Raw genomic sequence first — 20,290 nt, forward strand, 5'->3', positions numbered from 1 at the left:
TTGAAGAAGGATGAGAATATATGCAAAGTTTAATGAAAATTATATTTTATGAGTTTCTAAATTCATTGTATGAAGTTTTGAATCTGGAAATCTAATATGAATCTAAGATCAATGATTGTGATTAAGCAAAAAAAATGGAAGAATTTGGAAGTTTGGAGATGACTATTTAAGGAGGAAGTCAAGACAATTTTAGGTTTTTGGTCCAAATCTGATTTAGTTGGTCATCATATTATTGGAGTGTTAAGTTGTTGTGAATGTGAAGTTGATGAAGTTGAAAGAAGATTGTTGAGCCAGGTAAACCAAGAAAATTTGGAGAAAGAGAAGGTGTTAATTAGCTAGTCAAAAGTACGTAATGAAAGGAGATTTAATTTTTATAATGATTAGTACCAATTCAAATTTTAACAACTTAATCACACTTATAAATCTACTAGGTGAATATAGCAATTCATCAGTAATCCAACGTATTCATATAAACACTTAGCTCTCTTCTTTAGTGTATGTTGAATAACATAAATATATAATAGTAAATAATATGAAACGTGAAAGAAACATTCACACAAGTATGACATCAAGATTTAATGTTGAAACTCAATTTGGGAAAAGCCACCAAGTAACATGCTACCACTTTTTCACACTTCTAAAGTGAGCTTGGTTAAGAGCCAACCCTAGTAAATTTTACAAAAAAAGTTGTTATGTGTGACCCTATTATAGGATTTAATCACCCTATTAGGAGTGTCCTTGTTAGAGGTATTCAAACATCCCATCAGAATGTCACTTTGATTAAAGGATTTAAAACATGACTATTAGGTCAACCTTGATTAAAGGATTTTACTACCACAATGGTTAGAAAGTAAAGGCTAGGTTGATTTGATAAAAAACTCACTTTACATGTTCAAAGCTCCATTTGGATCATTCCTAGTTCATTGACTTGTCTTCACCACATTCTTCATCTCTGATCTATTTGACAACTCTTCCAACAATATCACTTTCACCAACTTCTCACTTTTCCTTTACAACTCTTGTTCTTCCACTTATCTTCAAAAATTCTCCAACCAACAACAACTATAAAACATCTCATATGCCTCCTTAAATAGACAAGTTAATCTTTTACCAGTTACAAATAATAGTAGATCTTGGGGTTAGATCAAATTCATTGAATTTGTCCATCATTTTGTCCTTCTATTACTTTCCTAGAAATTTATCATTAAATCCTCACCTTAGATCACTCATCAAGCTTAATTCATTCATTAAATATGTCAGCTCTCATCAATCCTTATCTTTAACACATTTTGACTATTCCATAAATTTAACTATGTCAGCCTCTGATCTTGATTCTTTCTCAAACTATTAATTTACTAAGACTTAGTCATCACTATGTTCTTGAACTTGGTCATCACTAGGTAGCTTGGTCACTACTAATCTATCTCACTCAACTTACACTAGCTTGTTCAGCCATATTTGTGCTTGGTCACTACTTTAGTTTACCTTCATCTCGCTTGGTCTCTATCATCACTCAATGAATATTATTGTTCTCACCTAGTAATTAAGTTCCTTAATCTTCTGCTTGGTAATGTTTAACTTCTCTAGTGACCTAGTAACTTGCTACTCGATCAAGCTTAGTGTTTTAATCAACTTCCTGAGTATTGTCAATATTCTCTTCTACACTTCAACTCATCTTTCTTATTTGCTTAATAAAATGATCAAACAACATATTATCTTGTCCAATACCAAGTGATAAAGTGCCCTTTGTAATTCCATCATGCTTACTCCTCTTTATTCAACCACTTTACTAGTTCATCTTGTTATCTCTCTTTTCAAATCCTCTTCATCAACCAAAAGATATGACACTCTACAATGTTACTAGTAAGATTTGACATCAATGACAATATAACAATTGTTCTAATTGTAGTTCCAACACCAATAGAGATATTAGAGAGAGACATGAACATAATAGAGATTTGAACAAGAAAAGGTAGTTGCTATTCTTAATAGATCACTCATATTGTTACTTTTTAACTATTGTTGTATAAAATATTAGAAGAACTCAGTGGACCTAACAAGTCTATGAAATCCTATAGGGTAACATCAATTAGTGATGTTTGTACATCCTTTAAATTAGGTCACTCTTTAGTCATGAACAAGGAGTGATAAGGTCTAGATGATCTTTTGGTGGAATCATGTAACAAGGTCACATTAAAAATCTATATGTCATTCCTTGAACAAGGTTGACTCTAACAAAGCTCACTTTAGAAGAGTGAATATTTTTGGATTATTGGTCCCAAGTGGTTTTTCCCTTCATGAAGTTTCCACGTTAAGATCATGGTGTCAAATGTGTGAATTTTATTTATGTTGCAATATGTTTTATAGTTTAGTGCAACTCAATAATAACTAAGTAATCATTGGGTAATAAATGGAAAGATTACTAAAACCTAGTAATGCAAAGAACAATTAGTTAATAGCTTTAAATAAATTTATTGATAGGGTTAATTAGTGATATCATGGAGTTTCTATTACGTATGTTTATAAAGTTTTATTGGTACTGAAATTAGTTGAAGGGACTATATGATAACTAGACATGATTGATTCACCCCCACCCCCCCATCTAACAATTAGTATCAAAGTTTGGTGCTTGGAGAAATAATTTTAAAGGAACTTGAGCTAAATATTGAAGATATATAAGAGAGATGTACCAAAGTTGAAAAAAGAAAAAAATTCATAATGGAAAGAATGGATGAAGTTGCATCTTACTAGTATTGGAGATAATGTTACACATTGGTTAGAGAATGAATATACTACACCTATTGGACCCCTAACTATGGAACAAATGAATGAGAAGAGGAATCACAATAGGCTGATGATTGAGATTGTATATGCTCTAAATTATGTGAAGTTTGATAATATCAAGAACTATGCCAATGCTAAAAAAAATGGATAAACTGAAAATTTTACATGGAGAGGATAATATTGGAAGAGCCAAAGTTGAAAGTTTGAGAGGTAAGTACAATGATATCATAATGAAAGAAGGTGAAAATTTTGCACAATATGTGAATTGAATAAAGGATTTTGTAAGTGCAATCAAAGACTATGGAGTAACTATCATTTATTCTAAAATTGTAAGTAACTTATTAGAATTCTTCTACCTATTTATGTTATTAAAGTTTTAGAAATCTAAGAAGTAAGAGCTATGTCTTGAAATGATCTAACACTTGATGGTCTATTTGGTCAGTTGACTACATTTGAGCTGAGAAATTTTGAAAATAGTATGGTTATAATGGAAAATACATTTAAGCCTTCACTAACCATTAGAAATTCAAAAAGGGAGAAGAAAAGTAAAGAAGAAAGTGAGTCTAAAATTGAAGATGATCTAGATGAGCTTGAAGCATTTCTTGAAAGAAATTTATTAAAAGGTAAAGGTAAATACAAAGGTAAACAAACCTTGATTTATTTCAAATGTAATGAGGTTGGTCACTTTGGTGCTAAATGTCCTAAAAGAAGTAAGTCTAAGAGAAATCTTAGAAATGAAAAGAAATGTTTCAAGTGCAAGTAGAACAGGGACTACAAAGACAAAGGAAAGAAGGCATGCTACATTTTTTAGGAAGATCATACCGAGTCTAGTTCTCATGATGACTAGGAAGTAGTTGAAATGGTTTTTTTTGCAATCAAGGAATATCCAAATGGTGAAGGGTATGAGATTGAAACTACTCTTATTTCACATGTTAGTAACAATGACTCATGGATTATTGATAGTGGTTTCTTACATCACATGACTATGGATCTAAGTAAGTTTAATAAATTTGAAGAAATGGATGATGGCCAAACTATTAAGCTTGGTAATGATGTTACATGCCCAGTAAAAGGTAAAGGTTGACTAATATGGAATGATATGATAAGATGCGATGATGTGTATAGGGTTCAAGGACTTAAATATAATATCTTCAGTATTGCACAGTAGAATAACTCGGGTTACAAGGTGCAATTTGAGAAAAAGAAGGTCAAGGTCTTTGGTGATGAAGGTAATTTGATTGGAAAAGGAATGAAAACAAAAGGTAACTTATTCTACCTTGATCTTATAGTTGAGATGCTTATTTTATAGAATTGAGTATATGTGGTTATGACATAAAAGGTCATGTCATGTGAACTTTGACAACATGGTGAAAATTAGTATAAAGAAAAGAGTAAGAGGCTTATCAAATATGCAAAAACTAGAGAATGCTATGTATAAGAAATGCCAGCTGGGTAAGATGACAAAGTCTATTTTTTCTAGCAAGACACACACTTCAAATGATATTTTGGAACTAGTAGATACTAATTTACGATGTACAATTGATGTTGACAGTTACTATGGTGATAGATATTTCATATTGTTTATGGGTGATTATTCAAGGATGGTGATTGTAATGTTCATGAAGGTGAATTCACATGCTTTTGATATGTTCAAGAAGTATAAAGATAGAGTTGAAAAGGAAACTAGCAAGTCTTTGTTATGATTAAGATCAAATAGAGGTGGTGAGTTTAAGTATGTTGAATTCACTAATTTCTATACTAAGAATGGTATTAAAAGATAGTTATCTACACCAAGGAAACTACAACATCATGATATTATTGAAACAAGAAACAAATCAATTATGGATTGTGTAAGGACACTAATGATTGAAAAAGAGGTTTCTCAGATATTTTGGAGAGAATCAATTATTACTATTGTTTATACACTTAGTTGAGTTCAATTCAAGAAAGGAAAAAACAAGACACCCTATGAACTTTGGTATGGTCTACACCGAATGTGGTTTATTTCAAAATCTTTGGAAGTAGGTGTTATATTAAAAAAGATACAAGGAATGGTAGACTTTATGTTAAAGGAGATAAGGTATATTCCTTGGTTATTCATCTAAGATTTTAAAGCTTATAAATGTTTGAACAAAGCTAATAACAAGATATTTGAAAGTGAAAATGTAAGATTTGATGAATTTATAGAGAGGAATGGTGTGGAAATAAAGAAGGAACCTGAAGATTACAACAAGTTTTTTAATGTTTGTAAAGAGGCTCCTTATACTCTATCTGAGCTACAACACATAGCTGCTAAGAGTAGACAGTAGAAACTAAGTCACATACTACTATACTCGAGCACTAGACCGAACAACCCAAGTAAGAAGTGGAACCTCTACCGATCAAAGGAAATGTTGAGAATCAAAGAACTAAACCTGTATTGACCAAATATGTAAGGAAGAACCATTTACTTGAACAAATAATTGGGGGCAAAAGTGTTGGAGTACAAACAAGAAGTAAGTTAAGAGATAGTACTTATTTAATTGATTTTTTTGAACCATGAATAGTAAAATTTGCATTGAATGATGAATTTTGTATTAATTCTATGAATGACGAGATTGATTGAATTGAGAAAAATGATTCTTGGACACTAGTACCAAACCTTGCTAATAAAAATGTGATTGCAACGAAATGGATTTTCATAAATAAGTTGAATGAAAATGGAGAAGTGGTAAGGAAAAAGAAAAGATTAGTTTGAAAAGTATATGTACAATAAGAAGGAATTGATTGTAGGGAAACTTTTGCACCTATGGAAATATTGGAAGGAGTAAGAATCTTGTTGTCTTATACTAGCTACAAGAAGTTCAAATTATATCAAATGGATACTAAATCTACATTTCTAAATGTAAACTTGAGGAGGAAGTATATATTGAATAACTTGAAGGATTCGTTAAAGAAGAACATTGTCCGCAAGTTGAATAGAATATTGTATGGATTGAAACAAGCTCCTAGAGCATGGTATGAACATTTACATTCTTGTCTAATTAAAATTGGATTTCTAGAACAAGTAAAAATAGTAATCTACATTTGAAAAATGATTCCAAAGATATGGTGTTGATTGCTGAAATATTTTTTGATGACATAATATTTGGAGGAAATGACATGTTGAGTAAGACATTTGTTGAATAAATGAGTACTGAATTTGAAATGTCAATGTTTGTAGAGATAAAAAAAATTATTAGATTACAAATCTATAAAACAAAGAAAGGTATCTATGTAACTTACTCTAAGTATGTGAAAGAAATCTTGAAGACATTTGGGATAGATGATTCCAAACCATTCAGTACACCTATAGTGACTAGAATGAAATTATCAAAAGAAACTATTGCTGAGGTAAATGAAACACTATATAGATCTATGATTGCAAAGCTACATTATGTTGTACATAGTAGACTGGATATTGCACTAGTTACTAGAATTGTTGCAAGGTTTTCATCTAATCCAAAGGAGACTCATATGACTATTGTGAAAAAGATATTTAGATATCTCAAAGGAACTTAAGGTTATGGCCTATGGTACAAACAATAGGATGACTTGAATCATAAAGTATACATAGATGTTGATTGGGCTAGTAATATTGATGACAGAAAAAGCATAAGTGGTGGATCTTTCTTTTTGGGAGAAGATTAAAGACATGGATAAGAAAAAAACAAAGTTGTATTTCACAATCTACTATTGAAGTCGAATATGTTGTTATTGTAATCAATTATTCAAATCTTATGTGGATTGAGAAACTATTGGAAGGAATGCAAGAAGAGGTAACTAAGCCTGTTACTATTTTCTATAATAATACTAATGCCATTATTATTTCAAAAAATCCGATGATGCATGCAAAAACAAAGCACATATCAATCAAATATCATTATCATGAGGAAGAAAGTACAAGAAAAATAAGTGAGGCTTGAATATGTGAAGTCTAAGGAACAAATTTTTGATATATTCACCAAGCCATTGCCTAAGGATTATTTTTATTATCTAAGAGGTAAACTAGGGGTCATGCCTCTATCCAAAATTCACTAAGTGAAGAGGCATGTTGCATCAATTCATGGATGAATTGTAATATCTTTAAGGATTTTATGCATTAAGTATTAACACTTTAGGATCACTTCTAAAGTTGTATAAATGACCATGATGAAAGTGATGTATATAGTTCATGCAAGGTACAAGGATAACTACAAGGTTTTATAATTATCATGATGAAATTTATAATGACCTTTAGAAATGTTGTCAAAGGGGGAGATGATTGTTAAAAAGGAGGAGAGATTAACTAAATGGGAGAATATACTAAAGGAAGAGAAGAATGCAAAATATTAAATGGAGATCATATCCTAAGTGGGAGAAATCTTGAAGATGTTAAAGTTGTTGTTGCTGAAGATACACACTCAGTTACAAATTTTCTTCAATTGAAGACAAAGAGTTAAAAAGTTGTATTGTTGACAATGCATACATTTGATTATCCTATGTATTTTTTTGTAATCTAAAATCTTATGTTAAGTATTACCATCAATTCTAGATTGAGAGATGGTTAGCCCCACCTAATAATGTAACTAGCAACGGGAGATTGTTAGTCCTAACTAATAATGCTATCAATTTATGTAAAAGAGTCATGTCAATTGTTATATTATCATTTATGTCAAATTCTTAGTTGGCTAGAAATTTTTCTAATTTGGTAGAGTACCATATCATTTGATTGATGAAGAGTATTTGAAGTAAGTGTGATATTCAATGGGTACTTGAATAAGTGGGAGACTAATATTGCAATATTGGTTTGATTATCATATGGTATTGTAATGCATTGAATAATAAAAGCTTAACCAAGTGACAAAGTTAATGAAGGGAGATTGTATTCACTGAGTGACTGTAGTATTGCTTGAGCAAATGACAAGGCAAAAGAGAAACATGGTATTTCTTGATAAATTTAGTAATAACTAAGTTTTTTTTTACTCAAGGAAATGTTATGTTGACTGAGTAACAACTAGATGAAAAATTCTAGAGAATTGGAATTTAAAGCCAACTTTTGATGAGATTTTGGAAATTTTGAGATTGTTTAAGTCACGATTCAAATTTTTTTACAAGATCAACAACTAGGAAAATTCAATAAGAATATGATGATGGAGATTTAAGAAGTATGAGTATGTATACAAATTTTTATGCAAGTTGTATTTTTTGAGTGTCTAAATTCATTGTATGAAGTTTTGAAACTAGAAATTTGGTATGAATCTAAGATCAACGATTGTGATTAAGCAAAAAAAGATGGAAGAATTTGGAAGTTTGGAGATGACTATTTAAGGAGGAGGTCAAGATAATTTTATGCTACTAGTTTGAAGTTGATTTAGTTGTTGATCATATTGCTAGAGTATTAAGTTTCTATTAATTAAAACTTGATAAGGTGAAAGAATATTTATAAGATAGGTAAATCAAGTAGAGTTGGAGAAAGAGAAGTTGTTATTCAACTAGTCAAAAGTACAAAGTGAAAGGAGAGCCAAGAGATAAATAAAAAAGGGACAAGAATAGAATTGAGATCTAAACAAGAAAAGGTATTTTTTATTCTTAACATATCACTTATACTATATTACTTTTTAACTATTGCAGTAGAAAATCTCATAATAACTGAGTGGACCTAACAAGTCTATAAAATTATATATGGTAACATTGATTTGTGGTGCTTGTAAGTCCTTTAAATCAAGCCAATCTTTAGTCAGGAACAAGGAGTGATAAGGTCTAGATGATCTTTTGGTGAAATATTCTAACAAGGTTACACCAACAATGTGTATGTAACCTTTGACGAGGTTGGTGCCTAGCAAAGCTCACTTCAAAAGAGTGAATATTTTTGGGTTGTTAGTACCAAGTGGTTTTCTCTTCACAAGATTTCCACATTAAATTCCTAGTGTCAAATGTGTGAATTTTATTTATATTTTAAGTTATTTTAAAATTTAGTGCAACTCATTAATAAGTAAGTAATCACTAGGTAAAAACTAGAAAGTTTATTGATACTTGATAATACAAAGAATAATAAGTTAATGGTTTGGAATAAATTGATTGACAAAGTTGATTAATGATATCATTAAGTGTGTATTACTGATGTTTTAAAGTTTTATTGGTGCTAAAACTATTTAAAGGGACTGCATGATAATTGGACATAATTGATTCACCCCCACCCCTCTCTCAGTTATCTAATACCTTCTACATGTAGAAAACAAGGGTTTTTATGGTTGGGTTTGATAAGGGCTTTCCTTGGTCAATTCCTAGGTTAAGGATTAACTATAAATTGAAATATAATTAATAAAGGAAAACCTTGCATTTAGCAGATCTTAATAATATCAAGTGAAAGATACAATTACCTTTGAAAATGCAATTGACTTTGATATATGATCAAGTATGTAAGTGTAATAGCCTTGAGTCAAAGAAACCATAAGGAAATCAAAGAATCCAAAACCTCATGTATGGAAATATATGTGACATGCTATAGATGAATAGTAGAAGAACTTGAATGGATTGGAATGATGAATCTTCCTCTTAGATCCAAACTCCACTACTACATTGAAGGAAGAAGCATGATGCAAGAAGGAGATGCTTAGAATTGAATGTTGAAGATGATTGCTTGTGAATGCACTAGCTTGTAAATTTGAGATAAATTAAGAATAAGGTATAAAAATGAAGCCCACAAGCCTCCTTATATACTAGTTTTCAAGTGGAAAAATAACTCAGACCAATGGGGTAGTTAAATAAATTAATTGAAAAACTCAAGGACTTTTCAGGCCCTGAATCCTACAACCACCAAGGACTAGGTCAACCTTGTTGACCTAGATCTAGGGGAGGGGATAGGTAGGCCTCAAAAAGGTCTAGAATGAGGTGTAGGTGAGGCTAGAAGATAACATATTGATTATGCGACATGGTCAAAAGGATGCAAAATCAACACCTAGAAGACCATGTCAGAAAGTGAGAGATGATAAAGAAGCATGAAATGGAAGGGGGGAGGAGAAAAAAAGACTAAAATCATGCTAATGGGGGCTAAAAGGTCTCAAAATGAAGTGTGTCCATTTTAAGATCGTACATTTAGCCCTTGCTTTAGCGGGAGTATAAGGCAAGTCATATGCTCAATAAAGGAAGGAAAGAAGAAACAAATTATCACATAAAGGTAGAACATCACTAAGATTAATGACATAAGCTCCCAAACCTAGGATCATATCTCCATTCCCATGCATAATAACATGAAAACAAAGATAAAGAAATCCAAACAAAAAAAAAGGAAAACAAAGCCAAAAAGACACAAAAGGGGTTAGTATTAAAGCTCAAATTGACTAGTGAAAGATACCTTAGCTAAGGAAATGTCTCACTCACTAATATCATATTCAAAAGGCTATTACAAAACATAATAGATCATATAGGAAAGGAAAGAGAACCATAAAGGACTATATCCATCATGATTCTAACCCACCAACATGAAAGCATAAAGAGAGAGAAAAAGAGAGAATATCTTTCCTAGTAAGGTTTGTTTCCTTTACAGTGAATCAAAATGGGGAAGGATTGAATGATCTAATAGGTTTGCATGTCTAATAGTCAATCCTAAAAAATAAAAAATAAAAACCATGATCAAATGGTGTGTGGGTTTGTGTGCCTGGTATTCAATCATGTACGCCCATAGGTGGCTTATGGATCCCTATGTATGTATGTGTCCACCCCATAGATTAATTTCTTGGTATCACCATGAAGTGCAAGTGTATTTGTTACCCTGGGAGGGATTTATCAAAAAACAAAAAAGGCATGTTTCCTTGGGAAGGATAAGTACCACTAATACTCATAGAGGATTAGAAAATTTACATGTATTACCCATATGTATGAGATTTAGCATATGTTCTTGTGTGTGAAAAAGAGATGAGAGGCCAAAATGCATAGATTTGAGGGTGACCTAGAAATAATACCCAACAAACAAGGCTAAAGTATCCAAACCATACACAAAATTTGTATTTGTGCTTCATGGAAACTATATACAAATAGGATCTATATAATCCCCCCTCCTTAGGATGACTATGTAGACATAGACATCATAAGTAAGAGAGTCAAGGATAACTACTTTTAGCAACAAGGAGATATTATTTCTCCACAATGTATACCATTAACTTAACAAAGAGGAATGGCCCTCATAAGCTAAGAGTATAGATAAATTATGAAAGGATATGTCTCAGAATATGATCTATAGAGAAATAGGTGAAAAAATAGAGGAGAATAATGTTATACTTATAATAATAAATAACATGATGGATAGATTGAAGATGAGATTCTGATCAGCAAAGTATTGTTGCCTATCTATGCTATTAGAGTCTCTGCTATACAAGAATTGAGGTGTACCCCTGGTAGTAATCTGACCCTTGAAGGAAGTTGGTAGACTCACTACTTTTAAAATTTTAAATTTTGATAATTTCAAATTAGAAAATGTTGAATCTTATTTCAAAGCTAAGTTGACACTAAAAGAGCCTAAAGATGAGAAAAAGAAAAGGTCAAACATGTTGCTAGTGACGGTGATACAGATGATGAAGAGCTAGAAGAAATGAGAGAATTACTGGCTAGGAAATTCCATAGAAGAAAAGGAAAATACAAAGGTACGTTACTCATCATATGCTTTAATTTTCATGAGGTTGGTTGTATTGCAGCAAGATGTTTTGATAAGTCAAATAGCAAGAATGAAGACAAATTCAGAGTTAGAAAAGATTACAGTAACAAAGGCTACAAGGACAAGGGAAATAAAGCTTGTTACATCACTAAAATCCAATGATGAATCTAAAGATCATGATGATGAAGTTGTCAATGTTGCTATGAAGGATGATTCTAATGAAGATGAGGCAACTACATTGATATCTTATGTGAACAAAAGTGATAGTGGATGTTCACATCACATGACTGGAGACAAAAGTAAGTTCTTTACCCTTGAAAATTATAATGGAAATAGTGTTAGATTTGGTAATGATGCACCATGTCTGATTAAAGGAAAAGGATCAATAAGATTGGAAAATAAGATCACATCTGACCATGCTTACTATGTGGAAGGACTTAACTATAATTTGTTGAGTGTGTCACAATTGAATAGTTTAGGTTGTAAAGTTGAATTTGATAACATAAAGGCTAAGATATATGACACTAATGGAAAATTAATTGGAAGTGGAGATCTCTAGTGAAATTGGAAAATTAATTTGATGATGTGTGGATATGGGACAAGAGGTTATGTCATGTAAAATTTGATAATTTGGTTAGTATTTGTAAGATGAAAAGAGTCAAAAGTTTGTCAAAATTGAAGAAACCTAATAATGTGATTTACAAACAATGTTAGTTAGGAAAAATGACAAAGTCTGGTTTTAAAATCAAGACTCATACTTTAAAAGAAATTCTTGAATTGGTTCATATTGATTTATGTGGACCAATTGATGTGCAAAGCTACAAAGGTGACAAGTACATTATCCTTTTTGTCAATGATTTCTCAAGAACAATGACAGTAATGTTCTTAAAAGAAAAATCTAATGCTTTTCAAATGTTTAGATGGTATCTGGCAAGAGTTGAAAAAGAAATAGGTAAAATCTTAAAATATCTGATATCTGATAGAAGTGGAGAGTTTGCATCAAATAAGTTTAAAAACTTCTATAATGACAGAGAAATCAAGAGACAAACTTTTGCACCTAGGAACCCTCCACAAAATGGGATTACTAAAAGGAGGAATAGATTTGTAATGGATTGTGCCAGAACACTAATGATGGAGAATAATGTTGCTTTGAAATATTAGAGAGAAGCTATCAATACAGCTCTCTATTATTGAAAAGTGATTGTTTGAAGTATAGAACCTATCATGGATCAATCATTATTTTGTCAATAATGTCAAACCTACTAATTTCTAGTGAGACACTTCTTTTTGGTCTAAGTGCTATCATTTGTTTGATTGATGAAGAGGTTTTGAAAAGATAAGATAACAAGAGAACCTAGAGAAAGGTTGAGTTATTTAGAGTATAAAAGGAGCACTAAGACCAAGTAAGATATGGATGATATGATGTATTTTTGATCTACTTAAGGCTAAAGTGAATGGTTACTTTAGCTAAGCCAAGAAGAAGTGTTTTCATAAAAAGTGTATGCCAAGCCAAGTTGAGAAAATAGTATAAGTTGAGAAAAATTAGGTCAGGCTAAGAAAAATTTAGTATGTGTCGAGCATTAGTAAAATCTAGTAAGTGTCGAGCATCAGGGAAATAATAGTGGTGACCGAGCTAAGAAGATATAATTGATGTCGAGAAACTTCGTGTTGGTTGAGCATCAAAAGACTATTTTATTTTTGTCAAGTGAAAAGTGTAGATGTCGAGTGACAACAAAAAGTGTTAAATCAAAGATTTGATGAATCTGAGCTAACTAATTTGATTTCTTGAATTGTGTGAAGCATGTGGAAGATTTCTATGATAAGCTAGTGGCACAAAATTCAAGATAAACTATTTTGAGGTGAATTCAAGAAAGATTATAGAAGAATTTTCTAGAGGAACTAAAATGGAAAAGTGGGTGGATTCATTGAATTTTACCTAACCCTAAAGTGGATGATTATGGTTAAATATCAAAAGAGCTAAATTCTCTATTTATAGAGATAATAGGCTAGAAGAAAAGGTTGTCATGTGTGAGAACCTAAGGAAGACAAGAAGTCTAGGGTGTTGCTTCATATGGTGGCCAAATAGAAGATTCTACAATTGGCATACAAAGAAAGAAGGCTTAAGAGGTTGAGTGCTTTAAGGGTGAACAAATTGTCAAACATGAAGAGTATGAATGCTAAGCATAATGGAGGACTAAACTAGAGATTTGTAATCTACAAGTGAGTTGTATTTTATTATCAAATCAAGTCATATTGTTACTTTCTAACAATTTTACTAGTCTGGATAAATGCTTTGGATTAAGGTTGACCTAATATTCATTTGTAAATCCTTTAACTAGGTGAAATTCTAATGGAATGATCTAAAGTCATATAACAAGGCTCACTCATAATAGGGTGATTAAAATCCTTTAACCAAGTCACATTTAATAGTGTGTATTGTAACTTTTAATAGGGTTGGCCTTTAACATGGCACCACTTCAAAAAAGTGAAATTAGGTAGCATGTTACTGGTGGTTTTTCCTAAATTGGGTTTCCATGTAAAATCTTTGTGTCAAATTGTGTGAATGAGTTTGTGGTATTTCATGTTTACATTTCTGCAAAGTTATTTTGACCTGAGACAGTGACCTACTAAGTTAAGGTATTGGATGTTCTAATGGATTCATGCATAATATGGTTTTATGGATATGAATCTATTAAACACTAAAAAAATTATTTGTACATTTGGACCTTGGATAACTGATTCACCATCATCTTAGTTATTCTAAAGAATTCTAACATCTATACATTGAACTGAGTACAAGTCAAGAAAGGTATAAATTCCACATGTTTTCAATTATGGTATGGATACTCACCCAATGACATTTATTTTAAGGTATTTGGAAGCAAGTGTTACATTGTTAAGAACAATAAAAATGGTAAACTTGATGCTAAGAGTAAAGAAGGTATAGTCCTAGGATATTCTACAAGAAGTAAAGCTTATAAGTGTTTAAATACTAACACTAACAAAGTTGTAGAAAGTGCAAATGTAAAGTTGGATGAATCTACAGAAGTGTATGAAGATGAACCAAAGAAGGAACCTAAAAAGTACATAACATTTATCTACTCCTATGAAGACATGTTTGTTGATGTTGATAATACTGCAAACCAAGTTTCTACTCAACAAGAATCGGTGACTACTGAGTCAAATAGAATAGATGTAGAGTGAATTTGAAATTGATAGACCCAATGCAGAAAAAAGAGCTAAACCAAGGTTGTCAAAGTATGTCAGAAGACATCACCTAGTTGGACAAATTATTGGAGATAAAGAAGATAGGCCAATTACAAGGAACAAATTGAGAAATTGTACATGTTTGTTAAGTATGTATGAGCCTAAGTGAGTGAGGGATGAATTGGAGAATGAATACTAGAGTAAAGCTATGAAAGAAGAGATGGATCTGATTAAGAAGAACAAAACATGGACTCTAGTACCCAAATTAGAGAACAAGAATGTGATTGGAACCAAGTGGGTGTATAGAAATAAACTAGATGACAATGGAGAAGTCACAAGGAATAAGGCAAGATTAGTTTGCAAGGGATATGCATAGGAAGAGGGAATTGACTATGGAGAGACATTTTCCCCAGTTGCAAGATTGGAAGGAGTAAGAACTCAGCTTGCTTACTTTGCATACAAAGGTTTTAAAGTTTATCAAATGGATGTGAAGTCAGCATTTATGAATGGTATACTAGAGGAGGAGGTTTACATAGAACAACTAGAAGGATTTGTTGATCCAAACAACAAGAACATGGTGTGTAGATTACACAAAGCTTTATATGGTTTAAAGAAAGCTCCCAGAGCATGGTATGAAAGGTTTCACAACTATCTTATGAAAATTGGTTTTGAGAAGATTGATGACAAAAATAATCTATGATTAAAGACAGAAGGAGGTAAAGGAATTTTACTAGCTGAAATATTTGTTGATGATGTCATAGTTGGAGGACAAAATGCATTGCGTGAGACATTTGCAAATGAAATGAAGAAAGAGTTTGAGATGTCTATGTTTGGAGAGATAAATTTCTATGTTGGATTCCAAGTATATTAGATGAAATATGGTATTTACATCACTCAATCCAAGTATGTAAAGGAAATATGGAAAAAATTTGGTATGCAGGATTCAAAACATGTTAGTACTCCTATGGTGATAGGACACAAACTATTCAAACTAATGATTTAGATGAAGTAAAGAAAATATTGTACAAGTATATGATTAGAAAATTGCAATATGTAGATCATAGAAGACCTGACATTGCATTATCTATTGGGATTGTTGCAAGGTTTTCTGAAAATCCTAAGTAGAATTATTTAATGGTTGTTAAAAAGATCATGAGATATTTGAAAGGAATCAAAGACTATGGTCTATACTACAAGAAAAATGACAAGTTTGAATTAAGAGCCTATACATATGTTAGTTGGGCTAGAAACATTGATGACAGAAAGAGTACAAGTGGTGGCACATTTTTCTTAAGAAAAAGATTGGTCACCTGGACCAGTAAGAAACAAAATTGTATATCTCAATCTATTGCTGAATTTGAATATGTGGTTGTTGCAATGAATTGTACAAATGTGGTATGGATCAAACAGTTACTCAAATGAATGAAGGAGAAAATTACTAAACCTATAGTACTTTATTGTGACAATACAAGTGCTATAAACATATCAAAGAATCCAATGTTGCATACAAAGAGAAAGCACATTGCAATCAAGTATCATTACCTGAGAGAGTTGGTTCAAGACAAAGAAGTGAGAATGGAATATGTGAATACAAAAGAATAGATAGTTGATATATTCACAAATGCTTTCCCTAAGGATGCACATGAATATCTTAGAGGTAAATTAGGGGTGATACCCCTATCCAAAGCTACTTAAGAAGTAAGAGTAGTGCCCTACATCAAATGAGTTGAATGACATATTTTACAAATCGATGTAGTGGATCTTACTATAGGACCTGCCTTAAGTAAGGAAGGAACCAAAAATAGAAGATTTACAATTAGTGCAAGGTGATAGAGGGAGAACCTAAATTGATTATATCTGCATGTATAAATGATAAGTCTTTGGCATTGTTATCAAAGAGGGAGATTATCATCATAGAGGGAGTATAAAAGTAAAAGGGAGATATAAGAGAAAGATAAATATTAGATGAGATCAAATATTAGAGGAAGACACACATATTGAAAAAGGGAGATATTCCAATAAAAGGTATTATGTTTCTTTTTGGTATTGTTGCTAGTATTGGTTTGCCTTCAAAGCCAAAGAGAGAGATTGTTGAAGTGAAGAAGATTGATGAAACCTATCATAGAACAATCATTATTTTGTCACTGATGTCAAACCTATTGTTGAGATAATGGGTGTTGCGTACATTGCATAATATTGTTATATTGTATTATTTTATTTCATTATGTAATGTTACACCTAGATGTACGTGCAACATGTAAAGACTCCCATGGGATATACTTGATGAGTTGTATTGTAACATTATGATAATATTTCATGTAATTATTTAATATTGGAGAAAAGAAATAACTTTCCAATATTAAACATTGGGTCAATGGTTTAGGTAGCACATGGTTTATGTAATACCATTTGGTGGTTTTGTGGGACTTGCTACTATATAAGTAGCTACAAGGGTAGTTGTTGGTGTGATAAGACAAAAGGCAAAAAGGGAAAGGTTCAAGTGGGACAAGGCTTGACAGGTTAGCCAAAGGAGCATTTGTGAAGGTTGGAAGCCTGGCATGAGATGTGTTGATTCATGCTTGTTCACATGGATTGCTTGGTTGTGGCTATGGCTTTGGAGGCTTCCATGGTTGTATTGCAATGGTGTTTTTGTTGAATAATACATGGTGATTATTGCTTTTGGAGGCTAGGTTTTTCCCTCAATGAGGGTTTCCCAGGGTATATCTTGTGTCACATTTTTGTGAGTATGTTGTCTATTCTCTTGCATGTGGATTTTAATTGCATATTTATTTCACATCTATTATGGGTTATGTGGAAATAATTATATTATTTGTTGCAAGTTTCCTTATAAGTGGTATCAAAGCCAAAAAAAAAAGGGCAAGATATATGAGTTGTTTATTGTAGATCTAATGGTTTGTGGTTTGCTATTATGATGGGATATTGGTAGATTTTGGGCATGTAAAATTTTTAGACAAAAGAATTTTTTTGGATGTTTCATTTAAATGAGGGTTTTAGAGGGTAGTTTGCAAATTTGACCTCCTAGGCAAAAACAAACCTCACCATTAGATCTGAGTCAACGTTTCTATAAATTTTGATAAATAGTATGCCCTAGTTTGGCCATGTTCAGAGGAAATGAAAGAGTTTTTTAGTTTTAGCCTATGATGGCCATCAAATTTAATCATGTTAGAAATTTCATCACAAAAAAAAAATCTTAGTGAAAATGGTAAAATAACTGTCTTAGTAAAATGACCATAACTTTCTCTCAATATATTTTGGATTTTAGACTTCTTACAGGAGTTGGAAAGCTAATTCAGAGCACTACAACTTGATGTAGGTTTGGTTTTGTGGTTTTGACTTTTTATTAGGTTTTAGAAGCCCAAAAGTCAAATGTTGTTTATTTTAAGCACAAATTAGGGCATAACTTGGGCATATAGAGTCAGATTTTGGACTTCAAGTAATCAACAGAAAGCTCTTGGAAAGATCTACACATTGGTTTAGATATAGTGTAGGTTTGGCATGATTTATTTGGTGATATATTGATCTAAACAGTTTATCATATATATATTGACTATGGTAGCATTGTGAGTTTATGACATTGTATATTTTGGAGATAAAAGATTTGATGGCATTGTATACTCAGTTCATATTTTAGGTTGGTCTCATGATGATATGATTATCAGTATTTGATTTGGATATGTATGATGACTTGTTGGGTCTACAAGTTGTGTAGTGTTGTAAGCGGTCTATACTTACAGGTTGCATTTATGACTTGGATATGGGTTGTCTTTGCCCATTGATCTTTCATTATTGATGCATATTTAAATTGGTGGCTTGGATTTAGGTTTTCTATGCCCTAAGTCATATGATTTTATAATTTTTTCTTCATGTAGAAGAGATGAGATGTTGTTACCAGGTACATTCATGGTTGAGGATTGTGGTTGACTATTTTATGCTGACAAGTTGGACACATTGAGATTTAGTTTCTTGATTCATGGATGTGATTATGGTGCCATGGATTTTGGAATGACATGGTTTGATATATAGGTACATCCTTGATGTTCATTGGTTTAGATTCTTGATTTGGTTATGGTGGTATATATCTTCTTGGTTGAGGATCATGGTTATTTGGTTTCTTTTGAGGAGCTCATGATGTGCACTTTGAGTTCTTTGATGATTTGATGCCTTGGTTAATTCTCATGGTTAGAGGATGGTTTTTCATCATGATGTCATGGATAGCTTAGATACATAATTTGCTGGGAGCTTGTGACAGTGATGAGGTGACAATGTAGGATTAGTTCTTGGTTTGGTTTGTATCTTCTTGGTTTGGAGATCTTGGTTTCACTTGGTATTGATACTTTGGTTGTGTGAGTGGAGACCTAGAGGATCTTCATGTAGGAGATGGAATTTATGATGCCATAGGTGACTTGGTACCATGATTGAGTGGGAGTTGTTGGCAATGATATAATTATTGATTGTTTGTAGATGTTGGAGCTTTTTCTTAGATCTTGTTGCTACAAAAGCACCTTTTACATTTGCATGCTACACTTGGTTATCTTCATGGTGTGTGAACATGGTTAGATTTGGATGACTAATGGGGTTCTTGGTTATCTTCATGGTGTGTGGAGATGGTTCTTCATGGTATGTGGATGTGGTTTTCTTCATGGTGTGTGGAGATGGTTGCATCTTGAGGACTCGTAAAATTATTGGTAAAGGTGTGGTATATGCTTTCATTTGACATGTTATCCTTAGTATGAGGATGGTTTCATTATTATGTCATGGTATAATCTTGATATGCATTTAGAGTTTTGAGATGTTATAGTATGTTCATATGGAGCATGTTATCTCTTTAGTTGAGATGGTTAGATCATGTTGTCATTTTTATGTTCCTGAGGCCATGGTTGGAACTTTGACAATAATCTTGATTTAGTTTCTTAGTATTGAGTACATTGATCATAAGCTGGATACTTCATGATATTTCTATGTTGCATTTGGAGTTGGCATGGATTGATTGGTTATGGGTGCTCATGGATACTTAGAGATGGTGGTGATGCTAATTTCTCTTGGATTAGAGAAGTGTTTGTTGGGATGGTTGATGGTTTCAGTAGGAAGACCGAGGGGCATTCACCTGATATGGACTTGAGAGGAGATTATTCTTAGATGAGTCTTGGTTGGAGACTTGGATGTCTTGATGAGCATTCTCATTCCCCACTCTTGGTCTACTTAATAGTTTGCGAGAGAGGTATAGCCCATTATTTTCTCTCAGGTGCATTATTTTTATGTTTTTCTTTCATGGATATGGATCTTGAGCTATGGTACATGAGTTAGTTTTGAAGGGTTCATTTGAGAGATGGTTTAGCATTGGTTATCTCCATCTACATATGTTGTTATGTTATTTGAGTTTGGGAGATGGTTTTATATTGGGCATATTCCTTGAATTAGGAATGGTTTATGAGTTTGATCTTCTTGTGAGAGGCTTACATCCATGATTAGTTATATGATATGGTTTTGGTGTTGTTGAGGCTTCTTGGTTGGCATTTTATGGAGGAGATCATACTCACACAGTTTACATCTAGAGGTGTGTGTAGAAGGATATGATATAGGTTATGATTTGCATGGTTTCTCTTTGGTCTTGGTTATCTTCCTAGATGT

The sequence above is a fragment of the Cupressus sempervirens genome, chromosome 7 (genome assembly GCF_028749045.1).
Source record: "Cupressus sempervirens isolate cs-2001-9-10 chromosome 7, ASM2874904v1, whole genome shotgun sequence".
Lineage (NCBI taxonomy): Eukaryota > Viridiplantae > Streptophyta > Pinopsida > Cupressales > Cupressaceae > Cupressus > Cupressus sempervirens.